The sequence below is a fragment of the Barbatula barbatula genome (assembly GCF_947034865.1).
Source record: "Barbatula barbatula genome assembly, chromosome: 3".
NCBI classification, from domain to species: domain Eukaryota; kingdom Metazoa; phylum Chordata; class Actinopteri; order Cypriniformes; family Nemacheilidae; genus Barbatula; species Barbatula barbatula.
The window spans coordinates 14,647,695-14,657,661 of NC_136764.1; positions in this window are offsets into that span (position 1 = coordinate 14,647,695).

Consider the following 9,967-nt stretch of genomic DNA (forward strand, 5'->3'; position numbering starts at 1 on the left):
GCCAAGTTCATAGTTTTGGATCTTTCAAAACAGATTTTTCTATCTGAGGCACTAAGCCTGTATGATGCACATATTCATGTATTATTAATTGTCAGGGGCATTGTGGGTAATTCTGTTACCCATGTGTAGGTTTTCTCCATCTACAGATGTGAACTCTTTACTGTTGATAGTCAATGTAGCAACTGGGCACATTAATATATAAAGTATGGTCACAGCAGGTGTGCAGTGCATTCATCTGCATTTTACAGTACAGTGGTGCTCATCCAATTAGAATTTACAATCTGAATTGTCTATTCTATAATAGCACGTAATCCAAAATCAGTGAAATCAGTTATCAATAATTCTAGAGAGACAGTGATGTTTTTGCAGGCAAAGTTGCAAAGTGGCTCAGATATTTTGGAGACAGCCAAAAGTCTGCCTCTGCAAGACTACATGTGATCCAGAGTGCTACTTATATGAGCCTATCAGTCTTTTTACCTGTAAGCATACCGGTCAACCTTATATTGTTCCAACTGCAACTCTTATGAATGCCCCGCACACCGATTTAGTTAAAAGCATCCACTATAAGACAAGCAGATGATTAATAGAAGGATTGTGCTACAAAGCTTGTAAAAGAAAAGAAGGTCAGATTGGTCCTGGAGACACTGTCTGATGCTATAATGAAGAGGTGTGTGCCGGACAGATCTTTGCTGATATTCATTTCTGTGAGGACCGCTGTGCTGAGAGTATCTGCCAAAGCACATCCCATGCACACAGTGCTCACCTCATTACATTTGCTGCCAAAAGGCACACGTGTGGATGTTGCTATGACACCCACATTAGGAGAGAGAGCGAAGGCCAGTGCCTGATTTGCTATATGCCATCCACTGCAGATCATGCATATTTCATAATTCCTTCATATTTCAAGTCCCTTTGAAAAACGATAAAAAATAACAAGCCATAACTTTTAGTGTCAAACCTTCAATGCATGCTTGTCCAGAAAAAGGCAAGTCAATAAACAACTCAGATATGCCCTTGTGCATTCAAGTAGATTTACAATGCAAAAATTGGTTATGCACGTTTTGTAATCTCAATGCCACATTGAAAACCAGCATTTCTTAAATAAACAACATTTTCATTTACTTGTCTGGCATTTTTTATACAGGGCAGCAAGACAATAAAATCTAAGAGGGAAATATGGTACGGCATTATAAGGAAAGGCATTATTTATGACACATTTTTTTCATTAACAAAATGGCCATCACTAAGGAGCTTTCCTGAAAAGTTTAATCAAGAAATGTGTTACCAAGAAACAGTGGGATGTGAGCACAGTCTGTGCTAGGATCTTTAATAAGACCTTAGAAGACGTGACAAAAGTGAGATTCACCAGCCTCTTTACAACAAAAAGCATGTTGACATCCATCTGTGAGAGGTTAGCTAAAAGCTTCAACCCTTTTCCTTTATTATGGATTACATTACAGATAATATGGACCATTTATGTCAAATAATCATTCATGTGCCTTTTACAGTCCATTAAAGGGAAGGCTTTGAAATAACCATGTGTGAAGAAAAGAGCTTTGCTTGCAAAATCATACAAAAACACTTGGGATAAGTAGAGTCTATGCCATCCATATCACTGCCTGTATCTGCTTGTACTGTAAGTACAAAAGCAATAATGAGGACAAGACTTATCACGTGAAATAATGTAATGATGTGAAACTGCATGTGATTTTGTCTTTAGGTGTTATTGCTGGACCTAAAAACACAATACACACACTCCATTACTGATCGCCACAATTGGAAATAGAGCTAATTGGGGTTCTCATGAAATTGGACTAAATACACGGAAAGGCAAATTGTCTATATAAAAAAAACTTGTGATTCAAAATGATAATAATAAGAATATTTCTCTTTCATGACATCTGCTTCAAGGGATAACAAACTGGAGCTCGTCAATAAAAAACTAAAGGGAACATTAAGCAAAGACAATATAAAGTAGTCTTGAATGGTCAACCTTTGGTACTTTTGTGTCCCAGTGGTTCATTTTTATTAGAGGGATAGTTTACCCAAAAATGACTCACTCTCTAGTTTTTCCCAACCTGTATACATTTCTTTGTTTGATTTAACACAGAGAAAGATATTTGGATGAATGAAGAGAAAATTCAAGGATATACATGCCAAATACAAGATTTCACAGAATGCTATTAGCCCAAGAAGTGGTACAAATTACACTGGTGGAAATGTTAATATAAAATCACAATGATACATGTAATCATTGACCTTGTTAATAGAAAATTTTATAACCAAACAACTAAATACTGTATATAAAAATATTCTTTCTAATATGTGACGACACAGTGTCGTCCATCACTTCAATGTGTTGCTTTCAGCAGTGCCATATTTCAGCAGGGAAAAGACATTGGAGCGAAAATAGGCCTCCCTCCCATTTGTCACCAGCGTTTGGGTAATGAACGATGTGGATTGGATGTACTCGCTAATTATATATAGGACAAAGAGCCAGCCAAACCCCAGAGTCAAGGTCTCAGCGCTACTGCTACAAGAACTGTCGCTGATAGAAAATGCACCGAACTCTTGAAACTGTCGTTGTGTTAAAAAGGAAAACACAAAATTGCTCATTATCATCAGGGATGCAATCATCTCGCTATAGTGGAAAGTCAGACCTAAATGACATGTACTCATTCGTCAGCTGGTGTAATGAGCTCATTGAGCAAGCCGCCCGTGTATTTCTGCAGATAAAAAACGTGTTTATTGCTTGGTATTGCTATATGGTTGAAAGTCGGTTTATGTTAGAAGGAATTTAAAGACGGATAGGGATTGTTTTATTTTATAATATTTGTATTCACCAGGATGTAAAAAAAGATTCACTTCAACAATGTCCCATTTTTAATAATGACAGAATGTCGTACTAGTTATCCACAGGGAAAGCAATGTCCAACATGATATTTTTCCTACCAAAACTTGTTACTCTCTCAGTTTAGTTAGAGCTGATGATTGTCCTATTCTCACAGCAGAGCTTTAATTAAATTGCTCCTTGAGGCATGATGGGGCTGGAATCTAGTTTCAGGGGTGAGTACGTTACAAGAGCAGCGAGACTTACAGCTTGAATGCCTGGTTGACTTACAAACCAGAACTTGTTGACATTTTGCACTAATTCATTTGACACCAACGGACATAGTAACTAGACCTTGTTTTATTTTCTCTCTTCTTATAACTAACCTGCTGTACGTGTTAATGCACAGATAAATAGCGATCTGGGGAAAACTACACACAGACAGTTATTTGACTGTCCAAATTTAATATCGTCATGTCAAATTAATCTTAATGAATTACAAATTGATCGTAATGAATTCGACCCTTTTTGACTTAATCAGATGACACCATTACCGTACACGACAGCTCCTTGTAGCAGCTAAGTAAGGGATAATCCACAGCTAGCCGTGCGTTAAAGGGTTTTAACGCATGACGTGGAGGCCTGGAACAGCCCGGAAGCACTTATACCATGGTCATTTGCCAACGTAAAGCTTTTATTGATGTTTGCAGTGTAATTTTAGATCAAACAGGTGAAAATAACAGTTATTGTGTAAGGTAATTTCAAATGTAATCAAACTGACTGGAGCTACCCGTGCGTTAAAGGGTTTTAATGCACACCCTCCAGCCAATCAGAAACCGGTATTTCAACAGACCGTGTTAGAAATACCAATACATCATACTCAATGTAAGACTATGAAACAAATTTACAAAATAGATACAATATAACACAGTATTATTTACATTGTTTTTCATTATACCATGCATTGTAACTAGATTTTTACATCTTCTGTGGAAAAGGTGAATGGTGCTCGTCTGGTTGGAAGATGTTTTATTGACCGCCAGGAAAATATTTCAAGTTTTTGTTTGTTCATAGCAAAGAAGGTACAGGGCAAGTTATGTGCTCACAGGGCCATACACCCAAGAAAAAGGTCCTGTCATCATTTACTTACCCTCATGTCTTTCTAAACCTATAACGGCCGTTACTAAACTGTTCTTTCTTCAGCAAGACACAAAAGAAGATGCTTTGAAAAACGTGTGGTAAACAAACAACATTGGACCACATCGACTTCCATTGTTTAGACAAAAAAACAGACATTTCTGACATTTCTGAAAAGATTCTTTTGACTAGAGAAAATCCATGTACGCGTTTTGCATGACATGGAGATTAATAAATGATTATCTTTATATCTTTATTTTGGTGGGCGAACTTTTCCTTAGCATTAGCAAGTATATTACATGTATTGTACCCAACATCTGAAATTTTCAGTTATTGACAGCTTATTATACCAATTATATTTCGCTCTTCATCATCAACATAAACTTCTAAAATTTCAAAGATCTCAGATTCCTGGAGAAACAGTGACACATGTCAGCTTGTTGCTTGAAAAGTGCCCATAACGAAATATGATGTTATCTGAGTGTTTCTTTGAACTGTTGCCCATTCTTCAGCTAGTCTCAGTCTGCCAGCATGTTCCTCATTAAAATTTGATAGGAGGCGCTTTGGTCTTTGACTTCAGAGAGAGCCGAGTTGATTGAGATTGTAAAAAGGAGGTATTAGTGTGATTAGAACTCCAGCACTTAATGGCCTCCAGCACTTAAATTGGCATTCATGCAGAAATATGTTTAACTCCTGTCACAGGGAGGTTAATAACATTTCATTTAAACTGAGAAATCTGATTAAAATATCAATTATCCATTATAACGTAAACATACCGTGTCAATATTCTCAAATTTGGTAAATCGGACTGTTTATGCGCCGACTTGGGCTAAACACAATCTATGAACTTTTAACATTAACTTTCAAGTAATAATTGCTGTGGACTTAAGATACTAATAATGTTGACAAGCTAATTATACTTTAATGTGTTCTGAAAATAATATAAATTGGTTTATTTTCAACAAGACATTGGATAACTTAAGTTCAACAAATTTGACAGTAAGTTTTAATAAAACAGTAGAAGATTAATATTGATTTGTTTACAATATATCAGTTTGTTTTATTCCTTTTTATTTATTGACACTTATATGCAATTTATTAGTGGCACAATTTATGTTGCTGTGATACATTTTGATTTGGTGCAATGCTAAAACAATAAAATATATACATTTGGAATAAAACACACATTACCACTCATAGTGCAAACATCCAAACATTCTCACTAAGAGACTTTCACAGAGGATCATTTGGTCATCATTGCCTGTAGCAGTTTGGCTTAACTCCACCAACTGCAGGTAAAATCAGAGAGTTTATCAACCCAGAGCAGACCACCACTGCAACATTGAACCCACAGGCTTTACCTGTCAGACACTCTTCTTCCGTCCACTTATCAGTTCTTCATTTGGCTCACGAGGTTCTATCTTTAAATGAGAAAACAAAAATGCTTTTTATCTAGGGCTGGAGTCAATGAAAAGATATAACAGGTTTAATGGGGAGGACCTCATTTATTGTAAACATTCTGCAGGAGAATGTTGTTGCACGCTTTTGTGTTTCAGAGTATCTTTGATGCAATCTGTTGCAGCAGGCAGGGAGCTGTAGTTAATTGGTTTGTGGCGAGATATAAGCCAGCTGATGCGATTCAAGACCCCTGCCAAGAAAACCTTGAATCCCAGTAATATTATTCATAAACTCCCCACAAGGCTAAGCCAAGACTTCGGAGTCAACCGAATGGGACCAAGAAATGCCCCTTAAATATGTTACATTTGAATGTTTCTGTTGGTTGAACATCATTGATGTTATTTTTTTGGAACTTTCTTCATACAGAGTATATTGTGAACAGTGGAAATTTTCAATATCGATATAAATGCCCAGATGAGATTGATTTGTTCAAATAAGCAACACACAGAGCTATTTTCCTTCAAGTTCATTTCTTTCTTGACTTACAGTATTATTGCAAAATGTTACAAATGTGGCATTTTAACACATAATTGGAGTAAAATGCTAAAAAAAAAAATTGCAGAGGCCTTTACATGGCAGTCATGATGGCCTGTCGCGTCCGATGTAGACACACTGTAAGACGCACTATAAACATAAAAATCCTCATATGACTTTTTTCATTTCCTTCATTTATTACAAAAAGCCAGACAGCAAGTACAAAAATGAATGTGACACAATCACATCAAGCCACCATTTTGTCAAGGTGTAACATTTGTTTCTGAAGAATCCGAGCACATTAATGTAACAGACAAACAGGAAAAGCAGCATACAGTACATAGTTACAGATGTTAAAGACGAAGTGATAATATAAACCAACAAAGAGCAATTACATTTTACCACAGCAAAAATGTAAACTTTATAATAAGGGCATGATAGATTCTGATTTTCCCACTATAAAAAATAATAATCATAATATACTGTATACAGTACATACAGATCTCTGCAGATCTCTCTTGATGTAGAGAGATACTCCACTGGTGTCCCCTATACAGTATTTAAGAATCATACAAAGAGTCTAGATAATAGCACAATACAACTGCCATTGGTGAAATTAAGGGAATTAGCACAGAAAGATAACATTTTATTTTTTTTAAACCTGAAATGATGTGTTATCTGACTCTTCCCTGCAAAGTAACTCTATGACACAGCACTGCCCACTGGCATTAACAACAGAGGTATACATTTTTCATAGTTTGAGATACAGCAGATATACAAAGCAGGAAAAACCGCACAAATGTGTTGGAATGGAATATGTGCTAGATTGGGCATTAAACCTCATTTACTCTCAACGTCCGATGGTTCAATTTCACTTAAATGAGGAGTTCCCCCTTGCTTCTCTATTAACCGCATGTTAAAACAACAGAGCCCCCCACCAATACAACAAAGGCATCAGTGATGCATGTCACCATCATTAGAACATCATTTCCTGCTCGGGACTGAGCATTTATTCTGATTTGACAACAACAGCCATCAGCTACTGAGACAATGAATAATCAAAGCGTACATGCTGGAAAGATTTTATGAGTGTAAACTTATTTTATTATCCAGCAAATCATTTTCTGCTTGGGAAAGCAGATACAATTACTACAATCGGAGTCTGTGTTTTTACACATATTACATAACTCTGAAATACTCATTTCTGATAGGTCAATCACACCCACCAGTGATCTGATATTTCTCAATAATCACCACACACCAAGAGATTAGAGGATATGGGATCGCTCATCCAGGCTACATAATTTACGCATAGCAACATAACCACTGTATATGTAATATACATAATGATGTATGTAATGTGAGTAAAGAAGGTTCAAATATGGTTGTGATCCATAATGATGCACGGAATGGATGCAAAGTTAACAGTGTGATGCCTTATGGTGCTATTCAAACATCTGACAGTAAGAAGAACAAGAACATGAATTCAGTAGACAAATTACCCTTTAGATGTAAAAAATATATGATTTCAGAAATACATGTTATTAGAATATATTACAAATGAGAAGGAAATGATTAACTGTTTAGTTCCTGCTGCTTTCTAGTTAATCACACAAGAAAATACAATAGACAGCAAAAGTAAATAAAAAAATGTAATTGTATTTTGTAACAGTCTGAATCCATCTGATCGCCTTTTAGATAAATAACAAAAATCATCTTTGGTGTGCACCAAAAAAAATGTGAAAACAACATTTACGCTTTTACACATCCGTGTCAACTTTCATAACATGCTGGAGAAATGACGATACAGTGCCTTGCAAAGGTTTCCAAAACCTTCTCATTAAATGTTAATGAATATAATCAAAATATTTTGTTCCACAAAAATAAAATTGGTAAATTGATTTAAAGAGTCACATCTGCAGCAGTAATAACTCTAGGTTTTTGGGAGAATAAATGCATTAGTTTTGCACACTGCTCAGGTGTAATTCCAGCCCATTTTCCGAGGCAAATTGGTATTTCGGGTTGGTCGGTGACCTGTGCACTATGATTTTCAAATTGGACTGAAATCAGAGGTTTGACTGGGGCATTGTGGGAAACTCACCTCTTTCACTCTTACATTGACCTAGTGTTTAGGATCACTGTCAGGGTGAAAGATTTCCATCTATTCCATTCATTATTGTTAACAACTTGCCAAGTCTCTGCTTTCAAAAATCAAATATGCTATCACCATTGAGAGCACACAGCTCTTGGACAGAATACTTTGGACATTGGTCGAAAAAGCATCATCTTGAATTAATCACAACGGAATTACTATTTTATAAAGTAACGTGTTACTGCATTCTGACCATCTTCTGTTTTGGCTAGTATAATTAGAGGCGGTTATGAACGTTATTAATATCTATGCAATATCGAAGGATTTAAATATCTCAGAAATCTGTGGTGGGCTTTTCTGATTTTGACCAATCAGGAATCACCCAATGATCCAGAACACCCTATAGCAAACACACTCTGTGGTGATGAGTTTTGCACGAACAAACACCATTCAGATTTTCTACATAAAGAATGTAGTGTTATTGAGATATTTTCAGCGCTGGATTTGTAATCGGGCATTTTTCCGTTGGGCCGATTTATTTTTGTGCCAATACGTCTCTACACTTGTAAAGCGATATGCAGCGTATAACTTTCTGGTGATGTTATGTATTTGTAAAAAAAAAATCAATCAGCAGCCCTTTGTCTCTTTTTTAAATGAAAACTCCCTGACCTCTGCGAGAATTCCCTTCAGCCAAACGCTGCAAAGTAAAACTACACAATTGTTTTAGACAGCAGCCTGACCATTATGAATTTCTGTGGCTGATGATGATGTTCGTGGCCATAGAAGCATCGGCAAGCACATAGAGGAGATTGGGAGTGAGGAGAGGGAGAAGTTAGTGTAGAGCCGACCCTGCGATATACAGAGCTGATTTCAAAACAATGATACTGCTTGATAAAGTGATAAACAAAATACATCGCAAAATTATGGGCAAATTATACATTTCACAGTGTAGCACACATGCGATACACAAACTGTAGTAAACATTATAGTATACTAAACGTTTTATACTTATGCTACAACCGATTGGTTTGTGCAACAAAACTTCAAAGCTTTCAACTTTAAAACTTAATTTAAATTAATTTGTAGGACAGCTGCGCTTGACGCTCACGTGTTGGATTATGGGACCGACAGCAGGTGGAAAAGGCGTTGGGAGCGGCCAAGAGCGTCAAAACATTGAGCTCTTCTTAACTTTATGCAAATATCAAGCGACAAACGCAGGGTGCAACCTATCGCTGTAAGCAGTAGACAAGCCAAGATTATGATGTGTAAATCAAATTAAAGGCAATTGTCTCTTTGTTAATGGAGCTGTTCCTTTGGCAAGGCACTGTATATGACTTTGGAAAGTTAAGAAAAATGGAAGGCAAAACACTCAGCAACAATCTATATCGGCAAAACAGATCCCTCTCTCCTGCCCTTAAAGGAAAAGTTCATCTCAAAATTAAAATTGTGTTATTTTTTACCTGATTCAACATGTTTTTAGACCTCCCTGCATCTTCGGAACACAAATAAAGATATTTTAGGTTACATAGACATCATGATTATAGTTGTTGTCAAGATCCAGAAAAGGACTAAAGATATCGTTAAATTGGTCCACCCGCTCATAGTAGCTCAGTTGAATTTTGTTGAAGCGACGAGAAAGCTTTATGAGCGAAAACAAAACAAAATAACAACTTTAATCTATATATTCTCCTCTGTTTTGTCAGATTATGATCCGCGTTCACGAGATCACTTCGACGCATGTGCATTTGGTGAGGGCAGACACCAGCGTTCTGACTGACAACCGGGAATCGCAACTCTGTGTTTACTTGCAGACGCATGCTGTGTATAAGCTGATCTTCGCAAAATCTCTCGTGACATTCCCGGAAATCTCTTGGATGTCACCTAAAATATCTTTATTTGCGTTCTGAAGACGCCGGGAGGACTTAAAACATGTTAAACGTCATGTGTGCGAGTTAAAATAACACAATTTTGATTTT